This window comes from Pristiophorus japonicus, chromosome 21 (assembly GCF_044704955.1).
Source record: "Pristiophorus japonicus isolate sPriJap1 chromosome 21, sPriJap1.hap1, whole genome shotgun sequence".
In the NCBI taxonomy this organism is placed as follows: domain Eukaryota; kingdom Metazoa; phylum Chordata; class Chondrichthyes; family Pristiophoridae; genus Pristiophorus; species Pristiophorus japonicus.
The window spans coordinates 28,561,941-28,588,901 of NC_091997.1; the positions used below are offsets into that span (position 1 = coordinate 28,561,941).

Consider the following 26,961-nt stretch of genomic DNA (forward strand, 5'->3'; position numbering starts at 1 on the left):
CTTTCTTTCTTTCTTTCTTTCTTTCTTTCTTTCTTTCTTTCTTTCTTTCTTTCTCTCTTTCTTTCTCTCTCTCTTTCTTTCTTTCTCTCTTTCTTTCTTTCTCTCTTTCTTTCTCTCTTTCTCTCTTTCTTTCTTTCCTTCCTTCCATGGGACACAGACTCCTCTAGGCTGCAGACGATGCAGGTGGGCTGGAGTACATGAACCGACTTAAAAGCTTATTGCACGGGACTGCCCCATGCAACACCCTCCAGGCAAAGTCTCCGATAGATAAAGGGAGGACCCCTGGATAAGGAGCCCTCCATTGCGGACCCCTGCCTCCTCCAGACAGCAAGATGGTACATCATGGCATGTCCAAGTGCCACTTTTAGCGACTCGATGTCTTTGGCCGTGAGCTGGACGTCAGCCCAGGACAGGCACTGCGCCAGCTCCACTGGCACCATCCAACCCGCTCCTCTGCCATCCAGTAGGGCCCGGACTCTGGCCACCCTGCCAGACACAGCCCTCTCATCCCCCCAGCCATCTGCACATGCAGTGGTGGAAGTCCGGATTCTTGAGCAGCGGTTCCCAAAGGACAGTTGCCATTCCTGACGACGGAGAACTCTGGCTGGAGGCGATGTTGTTTCAGACCCTGATCAGTTCCCGGTAGAGGACAGGTAGCTCCTGCAAGGAGGCACGGGCACCCCGCAGGTTTACAAACAGGAGCTGCATGTAATCAGGAAGGCAAATGGAATGTTGGCCTTTGTTGCAAGGGGGATAGCGAATAAAAGCAGAGAAGTCCTGCTACACTGTACAGGGTATTGGCCAGTGCAGCCTTCGGTCGCCTGAGGAAAAGAGTGTTTAAAGACCAGGCCCTCAAAACTGCCACCAAGCTCATGGTCTACATGGCTGTAGTAATACCTGCCCTCCTGTATGGCTCAGAGACATGGACCATGTATTATAGACATCTCAAGTTGCTGGAGAAATATCACCAACGATGTCTCCGCAAGATCCTACAAATCCCCTGGGAGGACAGGCGGACCAACATCAGCATCCTTGTCCAGGCCAACATCCCCAGCATTGAAGCACTGATCACACTCGATCAGCTCCGCTGGGCAGGCCACATAGTCCGCATGCATGACACGAGACTCCCAAAGCAAGTGCTCTACTCGGAGCTCCTTCATGGCAAATGAGCCAAAGGTGGACAGCAGAAACGCTACAAGGACACCATCAAAGCCTCCCTGATAAAATGCAACATCCCCACTGACACCTGGGAATCCCTGGCCAAAGACCGCCCTAAGTGGAGGAAATGCATCCGGGAGGGCGCTGAGCACCTCGAGTCTCGTCGCCGAGAGCATGCAGAAATCAAGCGCAGACAGCGGAAAGAGCGTGCGGCAAACCAGTCCCACCCACCCCTTCTCTCAACGACTATCTGTCCCACTTGTGACAGAGTCTGTGGTTCTCGTATTGGACTGTTCAGCCACCAAAGAACTCACTTCAGGAGTGGAAGCAAGTCCGAAGGACTGCCTATGATGATGATTGGTGAGACCACACCTGGAGTACTGCGTACAGTTTTGGTCTCCGTATTTAAGGAAGGATATTCTTGCATTGGAGGCTATTCAGAGAAGGTTCACTAGGTTGATTCCGGAGATGAGCGGTTTGACTAATGAGGATAGGTTGAGTAGGTTGGGCCTATACTCATTGGAGTTCAGAAGTATGAGAGGTGATCTTATTGAAACTTGTAAGATAATGAGGGGGCTTGACAAGGTGGATGCAGAGAGGATATTTCCACTCATAAGGGAAACTAAAACTAGGGGACATAGTTTTAGAATAAGGGGCCGCCCATTTAAAACTGAGATGGGTTGTAAATCTGTGGAATTCTCTGCCCCAGAGAGCTGTGTAGGCTGGGTCATTGAATATATTTAAGGCGGAGATAGACAGATTTTTGAGCGATAACGGAATAAAGGGTTATGGGGAGCGGACAGGGAAATGGAGCAGAGTCCATAATCAGATCAGCCATGATCTCATTGAATGGCGGAGCAGGCTCGAGGGGCCAAATGGCCTACTCCTGCTCCTATTTCTTTTCTTCTTATCTTCTTATCTTCTCTATCCACTAGTGATACACATGGAAAGCTGTCAATTTAATTCTGCCATCTGGATGAAAGCATCAAGAAAACTTTGAGTAAATCGCAAGTGAAGCACTAAAAATCAGTAAAACACATTTCAAACGACCGACTTGTCAGGCCTGTAAGAGGCTTAATAACTAAAATCTTGTAGTCCAAAATCAATAGTGAATGAGTTATGACAAAGGGTCATCGATCTGAAACATTAACTCTGTTTCTCTCTCCACAGATGCTGCCTGACCTGCTTCCAGCATTTTCTGTTTTTATTTCAATAGTGAATATATTGTGAAATTCCTTAAGGTATTAACTCATTTTAATTTTTGCTAAAGTCTCATAACTAATATCGCAGAGTGTTAACCCACTAATATCACATTACACGTTGATTGTGGTGCCCCGACCAGTGAGGAAACACCAGCATGCCGCTTCAAGATACAGCGCGAGCCATTCCAGGAGAGCGACAGCTTCGAGGAGGGTGACTGGGTGACGTCACCAAAACTCCGGTCGCCAATTGTAGCGTCGGCAGGAACATCGGCAAGGCCCAGGTACAGCAGAGCTGCAGCGAATGATCGGGGCAGAGGAACGGAGAGAGATCTGGGCCCAGAAGCAACGTGATCGGGGCCCAGAAGAGGCATGGGCCCAGGGGCAGCATGGGCCAGCCCACACTGCGATATCTGTGTGCATTACACACACGTAGCAGAGCTGGTCTCCAATCGTCTTGGTTAATCCTTGCCACTTGACCAAGACCTAGCTCTGTCCAGCCTGTGTGGTTACTGGTGTGCAACGGCCACCACACGTTAGAGAAAATCCACGCACAGGCATCTTCCACCCTTCAATCTGTAGTTTCTTTCATCAAAACACCTGTGAACTCATCCCTTTTTGGTGTGGAAGTGGGTCATCCTCGATACGAGGGACCGCCTAAGTAGACACATTAATCAGGAGGGCGGATATTGGGTAAGGGACATTGCCTAATGTCTAGGAGAGCATGCCAGGAGATCTCAGCTATGCCGTAATCGTGACCAACTTCAAAAAATGGGACAAGTCCAACTGCGGCAACTACAGGGGAACTGCCCTGCTGTCGATCACTGGGAAAGTCATCGCAAGAATTCTCCTCAACCGTGTTGTCCCTGTAGCTGAAGAGCTCCTCCCAGAGTCACAATGCGGATTCCGTCCACTAAGAGGTACAACGGACAAGATCGTCAACGCGCAACAACTACAAGAGAAATGCAGGGAACAGCATCAACCCTTCTTTGACCTCACAAAGGCCTTTGACACTGGTAACCATGAGTGACTATGGAGCATCCTCCTCCATTTCGGCTGCCCCTAAAAGTTTGTCACCATTCACTGTCCCCCGGTCACCAAAATCCACGGCGTGGCCAAGGATAATGTGGACCATTTCCATCCCTCAGGATCTTACTATCAGCAAGGCCTACTCCATGACAACATGCAAGCCATGATCCTGACCAACGGATCCACCACAGACCCAATCCACGTCCGGACCAGAGTCAAGCAGCACTGCATCATCGTGCCAATGCTCTTCTCAATCTTCCTCACTGCAATGCTCCATCTCACTCTCAACAAGCTCCCCGCTGGAGTGGAAGTAAACTATAGAACCAATGGGAAACTGTTCAACCTACGTCGCCTCCAGGTTAGATCCAATGGCGTCCCATCCTCTGTCATCGAACTATAGTAAGCGGACGACGCTTGCGTCTGCGCACATTCAGAAGCTCAACACTAAGCCATCATCAACATCTTCATCAAGGCGTGCGAAAGCATGGGCCTTACACTAAACATCCGTAAGACAAAGGTCCTCCACCAACCTGACCCCACCACACAGCACTGCCCCCTGGTCATCAAAATCCATGGCGTGGCCTTGGATAACGTGGACCATTTGCTATACCTCGGGAGCCTACTATCAGCATGGGCAGACATCGATGACAAGGTCCAACGCCGCCTCCAGTGTGCCAGTGCAGCCTTCGGTCGCCTGAGGAAGAGAGTATTTGAAGACCAGGACCTCAAATCTTGCACCAAGCTTATAGTTTGTAGGGCTGTAGTGATACCCGCCCTCCTGTATGGCTCAGAGACGTGGACCATATACAGTAGGCACCTTAAAGCGCTGGAGAAATACCTCCGCAAGATCCTGCAAATCCACTGGGAGGACAGACACACCAATGTCAGTGTTCTCGATCAGGCCAACATCCCCAGCATCGAAGCACTGACCACACTTGACCATCTCCGTTCGGCGGGCCACATCGCCCGCATGCCCGACACGAGACTCCCAAAGCAAGCGCTCTACTCAGAATTCCTACATGGCAAGCGAGACCCAGGTGGGCAGAGAAAATCTTTTAAAGACACCCTCAAAGCCTCTTTGATTAAGTGCAACATCCCCACCAGCACCTGGGAATCCCTGGCCAAAGACTGCCCTAAGTGGAGGAAGAGCATCCAGGAGGACGCTGAGCACTTCGAGTCTCGTTGCCGAGAGCATGCAGAACACAAGCGCAGACAGTGGAAGTAACGTGCGGCAAACCAGTCCCACCCACCCTTTCCTCCAACCAATGTCTGTCCCAGCTGTGACAGAGACTGTAATTCCTGTATTGGACTGTACAACCACCTGAGAGCTCACTTTTAGAGTGGAAGCAAATCTTCCTCAATTTCGAGGAAATGCCTATGATGATGAAAAAGCCTGTGTTTTACATTTTAATGACAATTACAATTGTATCCCGACAAAATAGACACCAAACATATGCTTTGGCCAGTACAGCATAAGGGGACACCCAGATTTGAGCTAGGGACCTCTTGATCTGCAATCACATGCTCTATCACTGAGCTATACCCCTACTGATGGCTACTTGCTGCAATGTCACTTAAATTTTGATAGTAAAGTGCTGCCTTTGACGGCAAGTGACTATTTTGGTAATGTTCCACAGAGAGAGATGGGAAAAATATAGTCACTTTTTCCATTCTGTATTAACTGTTGTGTTTTTGCATTTTCTGTCATATTTTCCGGACATGATACCAAACTTCTTATCTTCTTTATCCACTAGTGGTACACATGGAAAGCTGTCAATTTAGACCTGCCACATGGATGAAAGCATATAGAAAACATTGAGGAAATCGCAAGTGAAACACTAAAAATCAGTAAAAACACATTTCAAACGACAACATTGTCAGGCCTGTGAGAGGCTTAATAACTTGTCAGTTAAAATCCTGTAGTCCAAAATCAATAGTGAATGAGTTCTGACAAATGGTCATCGATCTGAAACGTTAACTCTGTTTCTCTCTCCACAGATGTTGCCTGACCTGCTGAGTATTTCCAGGATTTTCTGTTTTTATTTCAATAGTGAATGTAGTGTGAAATTCCGTAAAGCATGAATTCATTTTAATTTTTGCTAAAGTTTCATAAATAATATGCAGAGTGTTAACCCACTAATATCACATTAAAATAGAAACATAGAAACATAGAAAATAGGTGCAGGAGTAGGCCATTCGGCCCTTCTAGCCTGCACCGCCATTCAATGAGTTAATGGCTGAACATGCAACTTCAGTAGCCCATTCCTGCTTTCTCGCCATACCCCTTGATCCCCCTAGTAGTAAGGACTTCATCTAACTCCTTTTTGAATATATTTAGTGAATTGGCCTCAACAACTTTCTGTGGTAGAGAATATCACAGGTTCACCACTCTCTGGGTGAAGAAGTTTCTCCTCATCTCGGTCCTAAATGGCTTACCCCTTATCCTTAGACTGTGACCCCTGGTTCTGGACTTCCCCAACATTGGGAACATTCTTCCTGCATCTAACCTGTCTAAACCCGTCAGAATTTTAAACGTTTCTATGAGGTCCCCTCTCATTCTTCTGAACTCCAGTGAATACAAGCCCAGTTGATCCAATCTTTCTTGATAGGTCAGTCCGGCCATCCCGGGAATCAGTCTGGTGAACCTTCGCTGCACTCCCTCAATAGCAAGAATGTCCTTCCTCAAGTTAGGAGACCAAAACTGTACATAATACTCCAGGTGTGGCCTCACCAAGGCCCTGTACAACTGTAGCAACACCTCCCTGCCCCTGTACTCAAATCCCCTCGCTATGAAGGCCAACATGCCATTTGCTTTCTTAACCGCCTGCTGTACCTGCATGCCAACCTTTAATGACTGATGTACCATGACACCCAGGTCTCTTTGCACCTCCCCTTTTCCTAATCTGTCACCATTCAGATCATAGTCTGTCTCTTTGTTTTTACCACCAAAGTGGATAACCTCACATTTATCCACATGATACTTCATCTGCCATGCATTTGCCCACTCACCTAACCTATCCAAGTCACTCTGCAGCCTCATAACATCCTCCTCGCAGCTCACACTGCCACCCAACTTAGTGTCATCTGCAAATTTGGAGATACTACATTTAATCCCCTCATCTAAATCATTAATGTACAGTGTAAACAGCTGGGGCCCCAGCACAGAACCTTGCGGTACCCCACTAGTCACTGCCTGCCATTCTGAAAAGTACCCTTTTACTCCTACTCTTTGCTTCCTGTCTGACAACCAGTTCTCAATCCATGTCAGCACACTACCCCCAATCTCATGTGCTTTAACTTTGCACATTAATCTCTTGTGTGGGACCTTGTCGAAAGCCTTCTGAAAGTCCAAATACACCACATCAACTGGTTCTCCCTTGTCCACTCTACTGGAAACATCCTCAAAAAATTCCAGAAGATTTGTCAAGCATGATTTCCCTTTCACAAATCCATGCTGACTTGGACCTATCATGTCACCTCTTTCCAAATGCGCTGCTATGACATCCTTAATAATTGATTCCATCATTTTACCCACTACTGAGGTCAGGCTGACCGGTCTATAATTCCCTGCTTTCTCTCTCCCTCCTTTTTTAAAAAGTGGGGTTACATTGGCTACCCTCCACTCGATAGGAACTGATCCAGAGTCAATGGAATGTTGGAAAATGACTGTCAATGCATCCGCTATTTCCAAGGCCACCTCCTTAAGTACTCTGGGATGCAGTCCATCAGGCCCTGGAGATTTATCGGCCTTCAATCCCATCAATTTCCCCAACACAATTTCCCGACTAATAAGGATTTCCCTCAGTTCCTCCTCCTTACTAGACCCTCTGACCCCTTTTATATCCGGAAGGTTGTTTGTGTCCTCCTTAGTGAATACCGAACCAAAGTACTTGTTCAATTGGTCTGCCATTTCTTTGTTCCCCGTTATGACTTCCCCTGATTCTGACTGCAGGGGACCTACGTTTGTCTTTACGAACCATTTTTTCTTTACTTATCTATAGAAACTTTTGCAATCCGTCTTAATGTTCCCTGCTAGCTTCTTCTCGTACTCCATTTTCCATGCCCTAATCAAACCCTTTGTCCTCCTCTGCTGAGTTCTAAATTTCTCCCAGTCCCCGGGTTTGCTGCTATTTCTGGCCAATTTGTATGCCACTTCCTTGGCTTTAATACTATCCCTGATTTCCCTTGATAGCCACGGTTGAGCCACCTTCCCTTTTTTATTTTTACGCCAGACAGGAATGTACAATTGTTGTAGTTCATCCATGCGGTCTCTAAATGTCTGCCATTGCCCATCCACAGTCAACCCCTTAAGTATCATTCGCCAATCTATCCTAGCCAATTCACGCCTCATACCTTCAAAGTTAGCCTTCTTTAAGTTCTGGACCATGGTCTATGAATTAACTGTTTCATTCTCCATCCTAATGCAGAATTGCATCATATTATGGTCACTCTTCCCCATGGGGCCTCGCACGAGATTGCTAATTAATCCTCTCTCGTTACACAACACCCAGTCTAAGATGGCCTCCTCCCTAGTTGGTTCCTCGACATATTGGTCTAGAAAACCATCCCTTATGCACTCCAGGAAATCCTCCTCCACCGTATTGCTTCCAGTTTGGTTAGCCCAATCTATGTGCATATTAAAGTCACCCATTATAACTGCTGCACCTTTATTGCATGCACCCCTAATTTCCTGTTTAATGCCGTCCCCAACATCACTACTACTGTTTGGAGGTCTGTACACAACTCCCACTAACATTTTTTGCCCTTTGGTGTTCTGCAGCTCTACCCATATAGATTCCACATCATCCAAGCTAATGTTCTTCCCAACTATTGCATTAATCTCCTCCTTAATCAGCAATGCTACCCCACCTCCTTTTCCTTTTATTCTATCCTTCCTGAATGTTGAATACCCCTGGATGTTGAGTTCCCAGCCCTGATCATCCTGGAGCCACGTCTCTGTAATCCCAATCACATCATATTTGTTAACATCTATTTGCACAGTTAATTCATCCACCTTATTACGGATACTCCTTGCATTAAGACACAAAGCCTTCAGGCTTGTTTTTTTAACACCCTTTGTCCTTTTAGAATTTTGCTGTACAGTGGCCCTTTTGTTCTTTGCCTTGGGTTTCTCTGCCCTCCACTTTTCCTCATCTCCTTTCTGTCTTTTGCTTTTGTCTCCTTTTTGTTTCTCTCTGTCTCCCTGCATTGGTTCCCATCCCCCTGCCATATTAGTTTAACTCCTCCCCAACAGCACTAGCAAACACTCTCCCAGGACATTGGTTCCGGTCCTGCCCAGGTGCAGACCGTCCGGTTTGTACTGGTCCCACCTCCCCCAGAACCGGTTCCAATGCCCCAGGAATTTGAATCCCTCCCTGCTGCACCACTGCTCAAGCCATGTATTCATCTGCGCTATCCTGCGATTCCTACTCTGACTAGCACGTGGCACTGGTTGCAATCCTGAGATTACTACTTTTGAGGTCCTACTTTTTAATTTAGCTCCTAGCTCCTTAAATTCGTTTCGTAGGACCTCATCCCTTTTTTTACCTATATCGTTGGTACCAATGTGCACCACGATAACTGGCTGTTCTCCCTCCCTTTTTAGAATGTCCTGCACCCGCTCCGAGACATCCTTGACCCTTGCACCAGGGAGGCAACATACCATCCTGGAGTCTCGGTTGCGGCCGCAGAAACGCCTATCACATTGATCGTGGTGCCCCAACCAGTGAGGAAACACCAGCATGGCACTTCAAGATACCACGCGAGCCGTTCGAGGATAGCGACGGCTTCGAGGAGGGTGACTGGGTGAGGTCACCAAAACCCAGGTCGCCAATTGTAGCGTGGGCCGCTACATCGGCGAGGCCCAGGTACAGCAGAGGTGCAGCGAAAGATCGGGGCGGAGGTGTGGCAAATGATCGGGGCAGAGGGACGGAGAGAGATCTGGGCCCAGGAGCAACGTGATTGGGACCCAGAAGAGGCGTGAGCCCAGGGGCAGCATGAGCCAGTTCATACTGCGATATGTGTGTGCACTAGGCCTGCATGGCAGAGCTGGTCTCCAGTCGTTTTGGTTAAACCTTGCCACTGGACCAAGACCTAGCTCTGTCAAGCCTGTGTGGTGACTGGTGTGCAACCGCCACCACATGTTAAAAAAAATCCATGCGGAGGCATCTTCCACCCTTCAATCTGTGAAACACCTGTGAACTCATCCCTTTTTGGTGTGGAAGTGGGTCATCCTCGATACGAGGGACCGCCTAAGAAGACACATTAATCAGGAGGGCGGGTATTGGGGTAAGGGACATTGCCTAATGTCTCGGAGAACATGCCAGGAGATCTCAGCGATGTTATAATCGTGACCATCTTCAAAAAATGGGATTGTCCAACTGCGGCAACTATAGAGAAATCGCCCTGCTTTCGGTCACTGGGAAAGTCATCGCAAACTTCTCCTCAACCGTCTTCTCCCTATGTCTGAAGAGTTCCTCCCAGAGTCACAATGCGGATTCCGTCCACTAAGAGGTACAACGGACAAGATCTTCACCGCGCAACAACTACAAGAGAAATGCAGGGAACAGCATCAACCCTTCTTTGACCTCACAAAGGCCTTTGACACTGGTAACCGTGAGTGACTATGGAGCATCTTCCTCCATTTCGGCTGCCCCTAAAAGTTTGTCACCATTCACTGCCCCCGGTCATCAAAATCCACGGCGCGGCCTAGGACAACGTAGAACATTTTTCATCCCTCGGGAGCCTACTATCAGCAAGGCCTGCTCCACAGCGACATGCAAGCCATGATCCTGATCAACGGATCCACCACAGACCCGATCCACGTCTGGACCGGGATCAAGCAGGACTGCGTCATTGCACCAATGCTCTTCTCGATCTTTCTCGCTGCAATGCTCCATCTCACTCTCAACAAGCTCCCAACTGGAGTGGAACTAAACTATAGAACCAATGGGAATCTGTTCAACATACGTCGCCTCCAGGCTAGATCCAATGTCGTCCCATCCTCTGTCATCAAACTACAGTACGCGGGCGACGCATGTGTCTGCGCATATTCAGAGGCTCAACACCAAGCCATCGTCAACATCTTCACCAAGGCATATGAAAGCATGGACCTTACACTATACATCCGTAAGACAAAGGTCCTCCACCAACCTGACCCCACCACACAGCACTGCCCCCTGGTTATCAAAATCCTTGGACAATGTGGACCATTTTCCATACCTTGGGAGCCTACTATCAGCAAGGGCAGACATCGATGATAAGGTTCAATGCCGCCTCCAATGGGCCAGCACAGCCTTCAGTCACCTGAGGAAGAGAGTGTTTGAAGACTAGGACCTCAAATCTGGCACCAAGCTTATAGTCTACAGGGCTGCAGTGATACCCGCCCTCCTATATGGCTCAAAAGTTTGTCACCATTCACTGGGAGGACAGACACACCAACGTCAATGTTCTCGATCAGCCCACACTCGACCATCTCCATTGGACGGGCCACATCGTCCGCATGCCCGACACGAGACTCCCAAAGCAAGCACTCTACTTAGAATTGCCCCAGGTGGGCAGAGGAAATGTTTTAAGGACACCCTCAATGCCTCCTTGATTAAGTGCAACATCCCCACCGGCACTTAAGAATCCCTGGCCAAAGACCGCCCTGTGGAGGAACTGCATCCGGGAGGGCGCTGAGCACCTCGAGTCTTGTCGCCAAGAGCATGCAGAAAACATGCACCCACAGCGGAAGTAGCGTGCAGCAAACCATGCTCCCCCACCCACCCTTTCCTTCAACAACTGTCTGTCCCACCTGTGACAGAGACTGTAATTCCCGTATTGGACTGCACACCTGAGAACTCACCTTTAGAGTGGAAGCAAGTCTTCCTCGATTTCGAGGAAATGCCTATGATGATGAAAAAGCCTGTGTTTTACATTTTAATGACAATTACGATTGTATCCCTATAAAATAGACACCAAACATATGCTTTGGCCAGTACAGCATAAGGGGGCACCCGGATTTGAACCAGGGACCTCTTGATCTGCAGTCAAATGCTCTACCACTGAGCTATACCCCCACCAACAGTTACCTTCTGCAATGTCACTTAAATTTTAACAGTAAAGTGCTGCCTTTGACTGCAAGTGACTATTTTGGTAATGTTCCACAGAGAGAGATGGGAAAAATATAGTCACTTTTTCCATTCTGTATTAACTGTTGTGTTTTTGCATTTTCTGTCATGTTTTCCGGACATGATCCCAAACTGGTTCCTTTGCGCCTCCTGTTGTTAGCAACGGGGCACTACCGGCTCTGTGACTAGGCACGACGAGAGTACCCGACGACTGCAAACTTACTGTGGAGTTTTTATCTTCTCTCAGAGGGTCGTGAATCTTTGGAATATTCTGCCCCGGAGAGCTGTGGAGGCTGGGTCATTGCATATATTTAAGGTGGAGATAGACAGATTATTGCGCGATAACATAGAAACATAGAAACATAGAAAATAGGTGCAGGAGTAGGCCATTCAGCCCTTCTAGCCTGCACCGCCATTCAATGAGTTCATGGCTGAACATGCAACTTCAGTACCCCATTCCTGCTTTCTCGCCATACCCCTTGATCCCCCTAGTAGTAAGGACTTCATCTAACTCTCTTTTGAATATATTTAGTGAATTGGCCTCAACTACTTTCTGTGGTAGAGAATTCCACAGGTTCACCACTCTCTGGGTGAAGAAGTTTCTCCTCATCTCGGTCCTAAATGGCTTACCCCTTATCCTTAGACTGTGACCCCTGGTTCTGGACTTCCCCAACATTGGGAACATTCTTCCTGCATCTAACCTGTCTAAACCCGTCAGAATTTTATACGTTTCTATGAGGTCCCCTCTCATTCTTCTGAACTCCAGTGAATACAAGCCCAGTTGATCCAGTCTTTCTTGATAGGTCAGTCCCACCATCCCAGGAATCAGTCTGGTGAATCTTCACTGCACTCCCTCAATAGCAAGAATGTCCTTCCTCAAGTTAGGAGACCAAAACTGTACACAATACTCCAGGTGTGGCCTCACCAAGGCCCTGTACAACTGTAGCAACACCTCCCTGCCCCTGTACTCAAATCCCCTCGCTATGAAGGCCAACATGCCATTTGCTTTCTTAACCGCCTGCTGTACCTGCATGCCAACCTTATGATTTTACTAAATGGCGGAGCAGGCTCAAGGGGCCAAATGGCCTACTCCTGCTCCTATTTCTTATCTTCTTATCTTCTCTACCCATTAGTGATACACATGGAAAGCTGTAAATTTAGTCCTGCCACATGGATGAAAGCATTTAGAAAACTTTGAGGAAATCGCAAGTGAAACACTAAAAATTAGTAAAAACACATTTCAAACGACAACATTGTCAGGTCTGTGAGAGGCTTAATATCATCATCATAGGCACTCCCTCTGAATCGAGGAAGACTTGCTTTCACTCCCAAAGTGAGTTCTTTGATGGTTGAACAGTCCGATATGAAAACCAAAGTCCCTGTTACAGGTGGGACAGACATTCGTTGAGGGAAGGGGTCGGTGGGGCTGGTTTGCCACATGCTCCTTCCGCTGCCTGCGCTTGGCCTCCTTATGCTTTTTGCGTTGCGCCTCGAGGAGCTCAACGCCCTCCCGGATGGACTTCCTCCACCTCGGGCGGTCTGCGGCCAGGGTCTCCCAGGTGTCAGTGGTGATGTTGCACTTTACCAGCGAGGTTTTAAGTGTGTCCTTATAATGTCCTCCTTTGGCCCGTTTACCATGAAGGAGCTCCGTATAAAGCATTTGCTTAGGGAATCTTGTATCTGGCCTGCGTACTATGTGGCCTGCCCAGTGAAGCTGATCGAGTGTGGTCAGTGCTTCAATACTGGGGATGTTAGCCTGGTCGAGGACACTGATATTGGTGCACCTGTCCTCACAGGGGATTTGCAGGATCTTGCGGAGACATCGTCAGTGATATATCTCCAGTGACTTGACGTGCCTTCAATACATCGTCCATGCCTCAGATCCATACAGGAGGGCGGGTATTACTAGAGCCTTGTAGACCATGAGTTTGGTGGTAGATTTGAGGGCCTGGTCTTCAAACACTCTTTTCCTCAGACGGCAGCATGCCAGTTGCAGGAAAAATGCAGGGAGCAGCGCCAGCCCTTATACATGGCCTTTTTCGATCTTACAAAGACCTTTGACACTGTTAACCGTGAGGGTCTATGGAGCGTCCTCCTCCATTTCGGATGCCCCTAAACGTTTGTCAACATCCTTCGCCTGTTTCATGATGACATGCAGGCCGTGACCCTTACCAACGGATTCATTACAGACCCAATCCACGACCGGACCGGGGTCAAACAGGGCTGCGATATCACTCCAACCCTCTTCTCAATCTTCCTCACCACCATGCTCCAACTCACAATCAACAAGCTCCCCGCTGGAGTGAAATTGATCGAAAGAATCAGTGGGAAGCTGTTTAACCTACGCCATCCAAGATCACCCCAACCTCTGTCGTTGAGCTGCAGTATGCGGACGACACCTGCACCTGTGCACATTCAGAGGCTGAACTCCAGGATATAGTCAACATATTCACCGTAAGCCAAAGGTCCTCCACCAGCCTGTCACCGCCGCACAGCACTGCCCTCCAATCATCAAGATCAACAGCGCGGCCCTGGACAACGTGGACCATTTCCCATATCTCAGGAGCCTCTTATCAACAAAGGCAGACATTGATGCGGAGATTCAGCATCGCCTCCAGTGCGCCAGCCCAGCCTTCGGCCGAGCCTTAATAACTTGTCAGTTAAAATCCTGTAGTCCAAAATCAATAGTGAATGAGTTCTGACGAAGGGTCATCGATCTGAAACGTTAACTCTGTTTCTCTCTCCACAGATGCTGTCTGACCTGCTGAGTATTTCCAGGATTTTCTGTTTTTATTTCAATAGTGAATTATTGTGAAATTCCTAAAGGCATTAATTCATTTTAATTTTTGCTAAAGTCTCATAACTAATATCCCAGAGTGTGAACCCACTAATATCACATTACACATTGATCGTGGTGCCCTGACCAGTGAGGAAACACCAGCATGCCACTTCAAGGTACAACGCGAGCCGTTCCAGGAGAGCGACAGCTTCGAGGAGGGTGACTGGGTGACGTCACCAAAACTCAGGTCGCCGATTGGAGCGTGGGCAGGAACATCGGTGAGGCCCAGGTACAATAGAGGTGCGGCAAATGATCGGGGCAGAGGAACGGAGAGAGATCTGGGCCCAGGAGCAACGTGATCAGGGCCCAGAAGAGGCGTGGGCCCAGGGGCAGCATGGGCCAGCCCACACTGCGATATGTGCGTGCACTAGGCCCGCGCAGCAGAGCTGGTCTCCAGTCATCTTGGTTAATCCTTGCCACTGGACCAAGACCAAACTCTGTCAAGCCTGTGTGGTGGCTGTTGTGCAACCGCCACCACATGTTAAAAAAATCCATGCACAGGCATCTTCAACCCTTCAATCTGTAGTTTCCTTCATCGAAACACCTGTGAACTCATCCCTTTTTGGTGTGGAAGTGGGTCATCATCGATACGAGGGACCGCCTAAGAAGACACATTCAGCAGGAGGGCGGGTATTGAGGTAAGGGACATTGTTTAATGATTAGGTGAGCATGCCGGGAAATCTCAGAGATGCCGTAAGCATGACCATCTTCAAAAAAGGGGACAAGTCCGACTACGGCAACTATAGAGGAATCGACCACTGTCGATCACTGGGAAAGTCATCGCAAACTTCTCCTCAACCGTCTTCTCCCTATGTCTGAAGAGTTCCTCCCAGAATCACAATGCGGATTCCGTCCACTAAGAGGTACAACGGACAAGATCTTCACCGTTCAACAACTACAAGAGAAATGCAGGGAACAGCAGCAACCCTTCTTTGACCTCACAAAGGCCTTTGACACTGGTAACTGTGAGTGACTATGGAGCATCCTCCTCCATTGCAGCTGCCCCTAAAATTTTGTCACCATTCACTGCCCCCCGGTCACCAAAATCCATGGCGTGGCCTAGGATAATGTGGACCATTTCCATCCCTCGGGAGCCTACTATCAGCAAGGCCTGTTCCACCAACGACATACAATCCATGATCCTGACCAACGGATCCACCACAGACCCAATCCACGTCCGGACCAGAGTCAAGCAGCACTGCATCATCGCCTCAATGCTCTTCTCAATCTTCCTCACTGCAATGCTCCATCTCACTCTCAACAAGCTCCCCGCTGGAGTGAAAGTAGACTATAGAACCAATGGGAACCTGTTCAACTGACGTCGCCTCCAGGTTAGATCCAATGGCGTCCCATCCTCTGTCATTGGACTACAGTAAGCGGACGATGCTTGCCTCTGCGCACATTCAGAAACTCAACACTAAGCCATCATCAACATCTTCATCAAGGCGTACGAAAGCATGGGCCTTACACCAAACATCTGTAAGACAAAGGTCCTCCACCAACCTGACCCCGCCACACAGCACTGCCCCCTGGTTATCAAAATCCATGGCGTGGCCTTGGACAACGTGGACCATTTGCCATACCTCGGGAGCCAACTATCAGCATGGGCAGACATCGATGGTGAGGTTCAACGCCACCTCCAATGTGCCAGCACAGCCTTCGGTCACCTGAGGAAGACAGTGTTTGAAGACCAGGACCTCAAATCTGGCACCAAGCTTATAGTCTACAGGGCTGTAGTGATACCCGCCCTCCTGTATGGCTCAGAGACATAGACCATATACAGTAGACACCTCAAATCGCTGGAAGAATACCTCCGCAGGATCCTGCAAATCCACTGGGAAGACAGATACACCAACATCAGTGTTCTCGATCAGGCCAACATCCCCAGCGTCGAAGTACTGACCACACTAAACCATCTCTGTTGGGCGGGCCACATTGTCTGCATGCCCGACACGAGACTCCCAATGCAAGCATTCTACTCAGAATTCTTACATGGCAAGCAAGCCCCAGGTGGGCAGAGGAAACATTTTAAGGACATCGTCAAAGCCTCCTTGATTAAGTGCAACATCCCCACCGGCACTTGGGAATCCCTGGCCAAAGACCGCCCTGTGGAGGAACTGTAATACAGAATTTGTAATACAGATTGAGGGTGAGGAAGTAGTGTCTCAAACGAGTGCACTAAGCTTAAACAAAGGGGACTACAGTGGGATGAGGGCAGAGTTGGCTAAAGTCGACTGGAAACACAGACGAAACGGTGACACAATTGAGGAACAGTGGAGGACTTTTAAGGAGCTCTTTCATAGTGTTCAACAAAAATATATTCCAGTGAAAAAGAAGGGTGGCAAGAGAAGGGATAACCAGCCGTGGATAACCAAGGAAATAAAGGAGAGTATCAAATTAAAAACCAATGCGTATAAGGTGGCCAAGGTTAATGGGAAACTAGAAGATTGGGAAAATTTTAAACAACAGCAAAGAATGACAAAGAAAGCAATAAAGAAAGGAAAGATAGATTATGAGGGTAAACTTGCGCAAAACATAAAAACAGATAGTAAAAGCTTTTACAGATGGATAAAATGGAAAAGAGTGAATAAAGTAAATGTTGGTCCCTTAGAAGATGAGAAGGGGGATTTAATAATGGGAAATGTGGAAATGGCTGAGACCTTAAATAATTATTTTGCTTCGGTCTTCACAGTGGAAAACACAAAAACCATTCCAAAAATTGCTGGTCACAGGAATGAGGGAAGGGAGGACCTTGAGACAATCACTATCACTAGGGGGGTAGTGCTGGACAGGCTAATGGGACTCAACGTAGACAAGTCCCCTGGTCCTGATGAAATGCATCCCAGGGTATTAAAAGAGATGGTGGAAGTTATAGCAGATGCATTCGTTATAATCTATCAAAATTCTCTGGACTCTGGGGAGGTAACAGCGGATTGGAAAGCAGCTAATGTAACGCCTCTGTTTAAAAAAGGGGGCAGACAAAAGGCAGATAACTATAGGCCGGTTAGTTTAACATCTGTAGTGGGGAAAATGCTTGAAACTATCATTAAGGAAGAAATAGCGGGACATCTAGCTAGGAATAGTGCAATCAAGCAGACACAACATGGATTCATGAAGGGGAAATCATGTTTAACTAATTTACTGGAATTCTTTGAGGATATAACGAGCATGGTGGATAGAGGTGTACCGATGGATGTGGTGTATTTGGATTTCCAAAAGGCATTCGATAAAGTGCCACACAAAAGGTTACTGCAGAAGATAAAGGTACGCAGAGTCAGAGGAAATGTATTAGCATGGATAGAGAATTGGCTGGCGAACAGAAAGCAGAGAGTCGAGATAAATGGATCCTTTTCGGGTTGGAAATCGGTGGTTAGTGGTGTGCCACAGGGATCGGTGCTGGGACCACAACTGTTTACAATATACATAGATGACCTGGAAGAGGGGACGGAGTGTAGTGTAACAAAATTTGCAGATGACACAAAGATTAGTGGGAAAGCGGGTTGTGTAGAGGACACAAAGAGGCTGCAAAGAGATTTAGATAGGTTAAGCGAATGGGCTAAGGTTTGGCAGATGGAATACAATGTCGGAAAATGTGAGGTCATCCACCTTGGAAAAAAAAACAGTAAAAGGGAATATTATTTGAATGGGGATAAGTTACAACATGCTGCAGCGCAGAGGGACCTGGGAGTCCTTGTGCATGAACTCTTTTGGGAGCAAACAAAAAACATTAAACCGTGCCCCCCGATCTGGGGGAAACACCGAACATTTACAAGGCCCTTTTATTTTATTTTTGTTTTTTGTTTTTTTTGGGGGGGTTTTTTTGGGCACAAAATCGTATTTTTTTTCCTCCAAGTGCCCCCTATAAAAGGGGAGGGGGACACTAACAGCACCGGCAATTAAAACAAATTAACTTAAAAACATAAAATCAAATTAAAATTTGGTTGCTGGGTGTGATGATGCACTCCAGTCCCTCCGGTGCCCACCTCTCGCGGAAGGCCGCGAGCGTACCGGTGGATCCTTGTGCATGAAACTCTTTTAGGAGCAAACAAAAAACATTAAACCGTGCCCCCCGATCTGGGGGAAACACCAACATTTACGATGCCCTTTTTTTGGGGGGGGGGGTTTTTTGGGCACAGAATCGAATTTTTCTCCAAGTGCCCCCTATAAAAGGGGAGGGGGACACTAAAAGCACCGGCAATTAAAACAAATTAACTTAAAAACATAAAATCAAATTAAAATTTGGTTGCCGGGCGTGATGATGCACTCCAGTCCCTCCGGTGCCCACCTCTCACGGAAGGCCGCGAGCGTACCGGTGGATCCTTGTGCATGAAACTCTTTTTGGAGTTCACCTGCAAAACATAAAACATGAAACGGTGCCACCCGACCTGGGTGACACCCCAGACATTTACAAGGCCCTTTTTTTTCCCCCCTTTTTTTTTGTGTTTTTCTTTTTTTTTTTTTTTTTGGGCACTAAAATCACAATTTTTCCCCAGTGCCCCCTATAAAAGGGAAGGGGACACTAAAAGCACCGGCAATTAAAACAAATTAACTTTAAAACGTAAAATCAAATTAAAATTTGGTTGCCGGGCGTGATGATGCACTCCAGTCCCTCCGGTGCCCACCTCTCACGGAAGGCCGTGAGCGTACCGGTAGATCCTTGTGCATGAATCCCAAAAGGTTAGTTTGCAGGTGCAGCAGGTAATCAGGAAGGCGAATGGAATGTTGGCCTTCATTGCGAGAGGGATGGAGTACAAAAGCAGGGAGGTCCTGCTGCAACTGTATAAGGTATTGGTGAGGCCGCACCTGGAGTACTGTGTGCAGTTTTGGCACCTTACTTAAGGAAGGATATACTAGCTTTGGAGGGGGTACAGAGACGATTCACTCGGCTGATTCCGGAGATGAGGGGGTTATCTTATGATGATAGATTGAGTAGACTGGGTCTTTACTCATTGGAGTTCAGAAGGATGAGGGGTAATCTTATAGAAACATTTAAAATCATGAAAGGGATAGACAAGATAGAGGCAGAGAGGTTGTTTCCACTGGTCGGGGAGACTAGAACTAGGGGGCACTGCCTCAAAATACGGGGGAGCCAATTTAAAACCGAGTTGAGAAGGAATTTCTTCTCCCAGAGGGTTGTGAATCTGTGGAATTCTCTCCCCAAGGAAGCAGTTGAGGCTAGCTCATTGAATGTATTCAAGTCATGGATAGATAAATTTTTAACCAATAAGGGAATTAAGGGTTACGGGGAGGTAAGTGGAGCTGAGTCCACGGCCAGATCAGCCATGATCTTGTTGAATGGCGGAGCAGGCTCGAGGGGCTAGATGGCCTTTTCCTGTTCCTAATTCTTATGTTCTTATGCATCCGGGAGGGCGCTGAGCACCTCGAGTCTTGTCGCCGGGAGCATGCAGAAAACATGCACCCACAGCGGAAGGAGCGTGCAGCAAACCATGCTCCCCCACCCACCCTTTCCTTCAACAACTGTCTGTCCCACCTGTGACAGAGACTGTAATTCCCGTATTGGACTGTACACCTGAGAACTCACCTTTCGAGTGGAAGCAAGTCTTTCTCTATTTCGAGGAAATGCCTATGATGATGAAAAAGCCTGTGTTTTACATTTTAATGACAATTACGATTGTATCCCTATAAAATAGACACCAAACATATGCTTTGGCCAGTTCAGCATAAGGGGGCACCCGGATTTGAACCAGGGACCTCTTGATCTGCAGTCAAATGCTCTACCACTGAGCTATACCCCCAACCTACAGCTGTTCGCTGCAATGTCGCTTAAAATTTGACAGCAAATTGCTGCTTTTGACTGCAAGTGACTGTAATTTGGTAAAGTTCTACAGAGAGCGATGGGGAAAATATAGTCACTTTTTCCATTCTGTATTAACTGTTGTGTTTTTGCTCATTTTTTGTCATGTTTTCCGGACATGATCCCAAACTGGTTGAGCTAAGGAGAGAAAATGCAAAAAAAAGTATGTCCTATCGCTGGGGGCGGACAACTGGCTTCTGCGACATGCAGTGGAGTTCGTCTGTATTACACGTCCTACATTATAAAATGTTCTCTTTATACTTATAGTGAATGCTTGTTTTTGTGTAGGAGTGCTTAACTCAATGCACGTCTGTTTTTTCCATTTAATGCTTCTCTCGTGCAACTTCAGATATTGTTTTCTTTAGAATGAAGCATAGTGCGAGAGACAACCGAATGCCTTGCTACACATGTATGGACCCCGATAGCCATTTGGACCCATCCTCCTGACCTCCAGTTTCTCACACAAATAACTTCTTGGACTTTTTTGATTGGTAATATTAAAGGCAGTTGCAGGTGTGGCTTAGTGGTAGAGTATTTGACTGCAGAATCCAATTTATTCTGGACAGTGTCATATCAAGGTATTTCGTCAGTGCTTCCAAAAATACATTGTTCGAGCCAAACGCATGCTCTAATAGGTCGCTTTTAATAAGGGAAACGGGTCGCAGAAGTTTTCGGAGCACAGGTCCAAAGAGTAGGACCGAGATTGGAAGAGTCTGCAGACATTATGAACTTTGTGTCGAACTTTCCCTCCTCACTCCTCCAGCTCCCAATCATATGTTAAGGGTCAGGAAGTAAAGACCGTGGAAATTGATCACTGGTACATTGTGTTTATAACATGCAGTGCAAGTTTGTCCCCACTAGAGAGAGCTAAAAGAGAAACTTTAAATCTATCTATTTCTCCATAGTTAATTGCAATTTGTTCCATAGAAGTTGTAAATCGACTGATCCTTAAAACACAGTGAGAACCGACAGGGAGAAATAGCCATTGATCTCTTCATGGAGTTTGTGCTTTTCACAAAAGGGGGTATAGCTCAGTGGTAGAGCATTTGACTGCAGATCAAGAGGTCCCTGGTTCAAATCCGGGTGCCCCCTTAACGACTTTATATTTCTGCCAAGTAATTATTTAAAAAAAAGTCGGGATGAAGGATATGATTTTATTAGCATAATGAAAGAAATGAAATAGTTACAAATTGTAAAACGATTAGCTGCAAAAAATTAAGCATTTAATGTCTCACTTCCTTTTCTTTTTAATCCATTTGTTTGGTCAGTGAGTCATTGTAAGATCGCCTGATTTGATGCAGGAAGTAATTTGTCCCCACCCAGATCCAGCCAGAAAATCACAGAATCATCGAATGATACAGCACAGAAAGAGACCGGCTCTTTGAAACAACTATCGAATTAGTTTCACTTCCCTTCTCTTTCCCCACATCTCTGCAGATTCCCCCTCCCCCACCCTTCAAGTCATAGATCGAGTGGATAGAAAAGACACATTTCCCTGAGCAGAGAAGTCAATAACCAGTCGTCGGTGGAAGGATTAGAGGGGAGATGAGGAAACATTTCATCACCCAGAGGATGGTGGGAGTCTGGAACTCACTGCCTGAAAGGGTGGTAGAGGCAGAAACCCCCGCCACATTTAAAGAGTGCTTGGATGTACACTTGAAGTGCCGTAACTTAAGGGCTAAGGACCAAGAATGGAGAATGGGATTAGGCTAGATAGCTCTTTGTCAGCCGGCGGGGACACGATGGGCCGAATGACCTCCTTCTGTGCTGTAATTTTTCTATGATTCTATGATTCTATAAGTATTTATCCAATTCCTTTTTGAAAGTTATTATTGAATCTTGTTCCACCATTCTTTCAGGCAGTGCATTCCACATCAGAACAACTCGGGGCATAATACCACTGCCTCTGGACATCTTTGTGAAGCTGCAATACTCGAGCAGAAAAATCGCACTGCACGTGACACGTGTAGAAATGTGTGGGATTTGTCAGCGATATTGTGCACCACACAATCACTTGCCCAGCATGTTGCCTGTCAGCGGAAGAGGGATACAGGGATATTCCGGACCGTCTCCTCCCATATATCCATACCGTCACTTCGTCGTTGGGTGTAAGGTCTGTCTATACTAGCAATCGATGAATGGAATGGTGGGGGTGGGGCAGGGCAGGGGTGGTGAAGATAAAGGACCGAAAGTGAGGAAGGTGGGATAATATCGCATCAGACTCGCATTGACCAAAAGCAACTATATTTACATTTAAAGCTCAAAACTAAAACAAATTTACTTACTAGAATTCATGTAATTCCTAATTCTTTTATTAAAAATATGACTTTGCCAGCACTTAGAAAGTTTGACAGAACCAGTCAGGTTGTGATATCTTGTTTCACTCCATTGCTATGCAGGAACTAGTGTCCTGTGACTGTATAAGAAAGACCAATCCCCATCATATACATTTAAAACTGTATTCACCGATTATTAAAAATATGTAATTCACAAATCATTGCAATATTCCTTCTTCAGTTCTCACAGAGCAGGTGTAGAAGGCACAAAGCTTGGGGTCCTGGCCAATATTTATCCCGCAACCAGCGCCAATGTTTGTGGGAGCTTGCTGTGCACAAATTGGCTGCCGCGTTTCCTACATTACAACAGTGACTACACTTCAAAAATGCTTCATTGGCTGTAAAGGGTTATGCAATGTCCCGAGGTTGTAAAAGGCGCTATAGAAATGCAAGTCTTTCTTTTCTTTTTTGCCAAATCTTGCCAAATTCTTTTCCATGAAGACGCTGTCCTATAATGGCAACATGTTATCTGGATGCACTGAGATTCCCAGATTAAGTGAGATATGAGGTACTTCTCCAGTGACAGGACTGGGGCCACTATCCCTCAGTAACCAGCTGCTCACGCTGCATCCCAGATAGAGGGATCTCAAGTTTAGCCATATTCCTTTCAAAGGGAATTCTTTTTAAAATGCCACTCTGAAGAGCTGCAAAATACATATTATTTTTAATGAGGAAAGGATTTTATACAACTTTCACGTGTGTTTGTGTGAGCTGTGAAACTTTTGTGCAACTGTGAGTAATATAGAGAATTGCCAGTGGATTGGCAGTGTCTTGTATATAAGACTGCATTATATCTGTGATTGGCTATTCTACTCTGGTTATTATCACATTGCTGTTTGTGGGAGCTTGCTGTGCGCAAATTGGCTGCCGTGTTTCCTACATTACAACAGTGACTACACTTCAAAAAGTACTTCATTGACTGTAAAGCGCTTTGGGACGTCATATGCTGGGAGAAAGAAAGACTTGCATGTATATAGTGCCTTTCATGACCACCGGATGTCCCAAAGCGCTTTACAGACAAATAAGTACTTTTTGAAGTGTAGTCACTGCTGTAATATAGGAAACACGGCAGCCAATTTGCACACAGCAAGCTCCCACAAACAGCAATGTGATAATGACCAGATAATCTGTTTTAGTGATGTTGGTTGAGGGATAAATATTGGTCAGGACACAGGGGATAACTCCCCTGCTCTTCTTCGAAATAGTGCCATGGGACATTTTACGTCCACCTGAGAGAGCAGACAGGGACTCGGTTTAATGGCTCATCCGATAGATGGTACCTCTGACAGTGCAGCACTCCCTCAGTACTGCACTGGAGTGTCATATTCCATGTTATATATGTGGAATTTGCTGTTAACTATCCAGTGACCCCTTCTGCAAAAAGCATATATGTAAATGCCAGGTGAGGCCAGGATTGGTCCTGACTGCGATGCTCCCCTTGGTTGAATAGAATAGCCTGCTGCCACACACTGTGCTGGCTCTCCCGTAAAGAACAGTTACATAGCTGAGTTTGAGGAGTGTGGTCAGCACCTGTGGAACCTTACACCAGTAAGAGTCAATGGGGGTGAAAGTAGACGAGTGGAAACGCATAACAGGTGGAATCGCATTTGATGCCGGATTCGTGCCCCGCCTGAAATTTAGTGCTATTAAAGTCATACCACCAGATTTTCCAATTTCCAATTTCGCCCTCCGAAGACTTCAGCAGAGGAGAGGAAAATTGAAAATGTCATAAATTGAAGCTTGAAATCACTGTGACTCAAAAGGATCGATATCACTATTGCCTGGGACTTATCGCTGTGGCAAAATTGACCTCCCACATTCTACCCTACGTAAACTTGAGATGATCCAAAACTCGGCAGCCTGTATCCCAACTCGCACCAAGTCCCGCTCACGCATCACTCCCTGTGCTCGCTGACCTACATTGGCTCCTGGTTAAGCAATGCCTCGATTTCAAAATTCTCATCCTTGTTTATAAATCCCTCCATGGCCTCGACCCTCCCTATCTCTGTAATCACCTCCATCCCCACAACCCTCCGAGATCTCTGTGTTCCTCTAATTCTGGCCTTTTGCGCATCTGCGATTTTAATCGCTCCACCATTGGTGGCCGTGCCTTTAGCTATCTGGGCTCTAAGCTCTGGAATTTCCTCCCTAAACCTCTCTGCCTTTCTAACTCCCTCTCTTCCTTTAAGATGCTCCTTAAAACCTACGTGTCCCTAATATCTCCTTATGTGGCTCGGTGTCAAATTTTGTACGATAACGCTCCTGTAAAGCGCCTTGGGTCATTTTACTATGTTAAAGGCACTATATAAATTCAAGTTGTTGTTGGTACTGAAAATTAATCAGCAATGGATTCATTCTCAAGGAGCTTGCTTTGAGGATGCATTAAAAATAGTGACTTACACCGTTTTCAGTTGCAGTAAGGAGGAATATGGTAAGTAATTGGAAAACATGACAGATATATCAATCAACTGGTCAGGTGGGCAGAACATGGCAAATGGAATTTAATCCGGAGAACTGTGAGCTAATGCATTTGGGGAGGGCTAACAAGGAAAGTGAATACACATTAAATGGTACGACATTGAGAAGTGTAGAGGAACAAAGGGACCTTAGGGTGCATGTCCACAGATCACTGAAGGTAGGCAGGCCAGATGGATAAGGTGATTAAGAAGGCATACGGAATGCTTGCCTTTATTAGCCAAGGCATAGAATACAAGAGCAGGGGGGGTTATGCTTGAACTGTATAAACACTAGTTAGGCCATAGCTAGAGTACTGCATGCAGTTCTGGTTACTGTATTACATGAAGGATGTGATTGCACTGGAGAGGGTACAGAGGAGATTTATGAGGATGTTGACGGGAGTAGAGAATCTCAGCTATGAGATTGGATAGGCTGGGTTTGTTTTTCTTGGAACAGAGGAGGCTGAGGGGAGACTTCATTGAGGTGTATAAAATTATGAGGAGCCTAGATAAAGTGGATAGAAAGGGCCTATTTCCCTTAGCAGGGGGGGTCAACAACCAGGGGCCATAAATTTAAAGTAATTGGTAGGAGGTTTAGAGGGGATTGAGGGGAAATTTCTTCACTCAGAGGGTTGTGGGGGTCTGGAACTCACTACCTGAAGGGGTGGTAGAGGCAGAAACCCTCACACATTTAAAAAGTATTTGGATGTGCACTTGAAGTGCAGTAACCTGCAGGTTTACCGACCAAGAGCTGAAAAGTGGGATTAGGCTGGATCGCCTCTTGTTGGCCGGCACGGACACGATGGGCCGAAATGGCCTCCTTCCGTGCTGTAAATTTCTATGATTCTATGATATATTCTGGGTTTACAGTGCACTAGCATGCAGTCCCCACAAGGGGAACTGGAACCTCACTCTAAAAACAGAGGCCGCTTCAGAGCCCAGTCCAGACTTGCAACAACATTAAAGATCACATTGGGTTTGACGGAGTCTGTGTGAAAACTCTCTGATTGGAGTATTTGACTGTAACCGAAGAGGTCCCAGATTAAAATCGTCCTGCCCCTTGTGCCGTAATATGCTTTCCATGTGGAGTCTTGTACAATTCAGACTTGAGTCTTGAACAGCCCAGCTATAATGTTTGATTGTGTGCCGATTCTGTAACCAATCATTTTTCATACGATCGGCCTCTTTCTGTGTTGTACCATTTTATCATTCTATGTTGCGATGATTCTACAAATGTTGCTAAGTACACATTACCTGGATCAATTTCTTTGATTCAGATCAATTGCTTTTTAGGTGTTCGGGTATATCTCAGTGGTTGAGCATTTGATTGCAGATCAAGAGTTCTTTGATTCAAATCCAGATGGCCACTTTGTTTAAGTGTTGTTTACGGTGAAGTTATGAGTTATTCTTCCAGTGGAACACACTGTTTGGTGAGTTGAGGCCCACTTCTGTTGTGCAATTGCACAAACTGATTGTCTTGATTTGACACATGTTACAGTTGCTTTGCACACCAGCATTTGCTGGATGCTTATTTATGATATGTGTGTGCACTAGGTCCGATATGTGTGCACACTAGGTCCGTACAGCAGAGCTGGTCTCCAATCGCCCTGGTTAATCCTTGCCACTGGACCAAGACCTAGCTGTCAAGCCTGTGTGGTGGCTGGTGTGCAACGGCCACCCCATGTTAAAAAAATGCATGCACAGGCATCTTCCACCCTTCAGGATGTAGTTTGGGATCTGGAATATCAGGTACTTTATTGAAACACCTGTGCACTCATCCCTTTTTCGGCATGGAAGCAAGTTATCCTCATTTCAAGGGACTGCCTATGATGATGAGAGCATTTGACTGCAGATCAAGAGGTCCTTGGTTCAAATCCAGGTACCCACTTTGTTTAACTGTTGTTTATGGTGAAGTTATTGCGTTCTTCTTCCTGTGGAATGCATTGTTTAGTGAGTTCAGGCCCACTTCTATTGTGCAATTGTTGAAACTGATTGTCTTGATTTGACACATGTTACAG

General features: G+C 46.6%; 3 non-coding genes across 3 annotated transcripts; 1 reads left to right on the plus strand and 2 right to left on the minus strand.

The window, feature by feature from the left end:
- Window positions 1-11,374: 11,374 nt before the first annotated feature.
- trnac-gca (transfer RNA cysteine (anticodon GCA)) lies at window positions 11,375-11,446 on the minus strand. The gene has a single exon. It is a non-coding gene; the product is annotated as a tRNA-Cys (tRNA).
- An 8,574-nt stretch (window positions 11,447-20,020) lies between these two features.
- Window positions 20,021-20,092, minus strand: trnac-gca (transfer RNA cysteine (anticodon GCA)). Its single transcript has one exon. It is a non-coding gene; the product is annotated as a tRNA-Cys (tRNA).
- A 1,079-nt stretch (window positions 20,093-21,171) lies between these two features.
- On the plus strand, window positions 21,172-21,243 carry trnac-gca (transfer RNA cysteine (anticodon GCA)). Its single transcript has one exon. It is a non-coding gene; the product is annotated as a tRNA-Cys (tRNA).
- The last annotated feature ends 5,718 nt before the right edge of the window (window positions 21,244-26,961 follow it).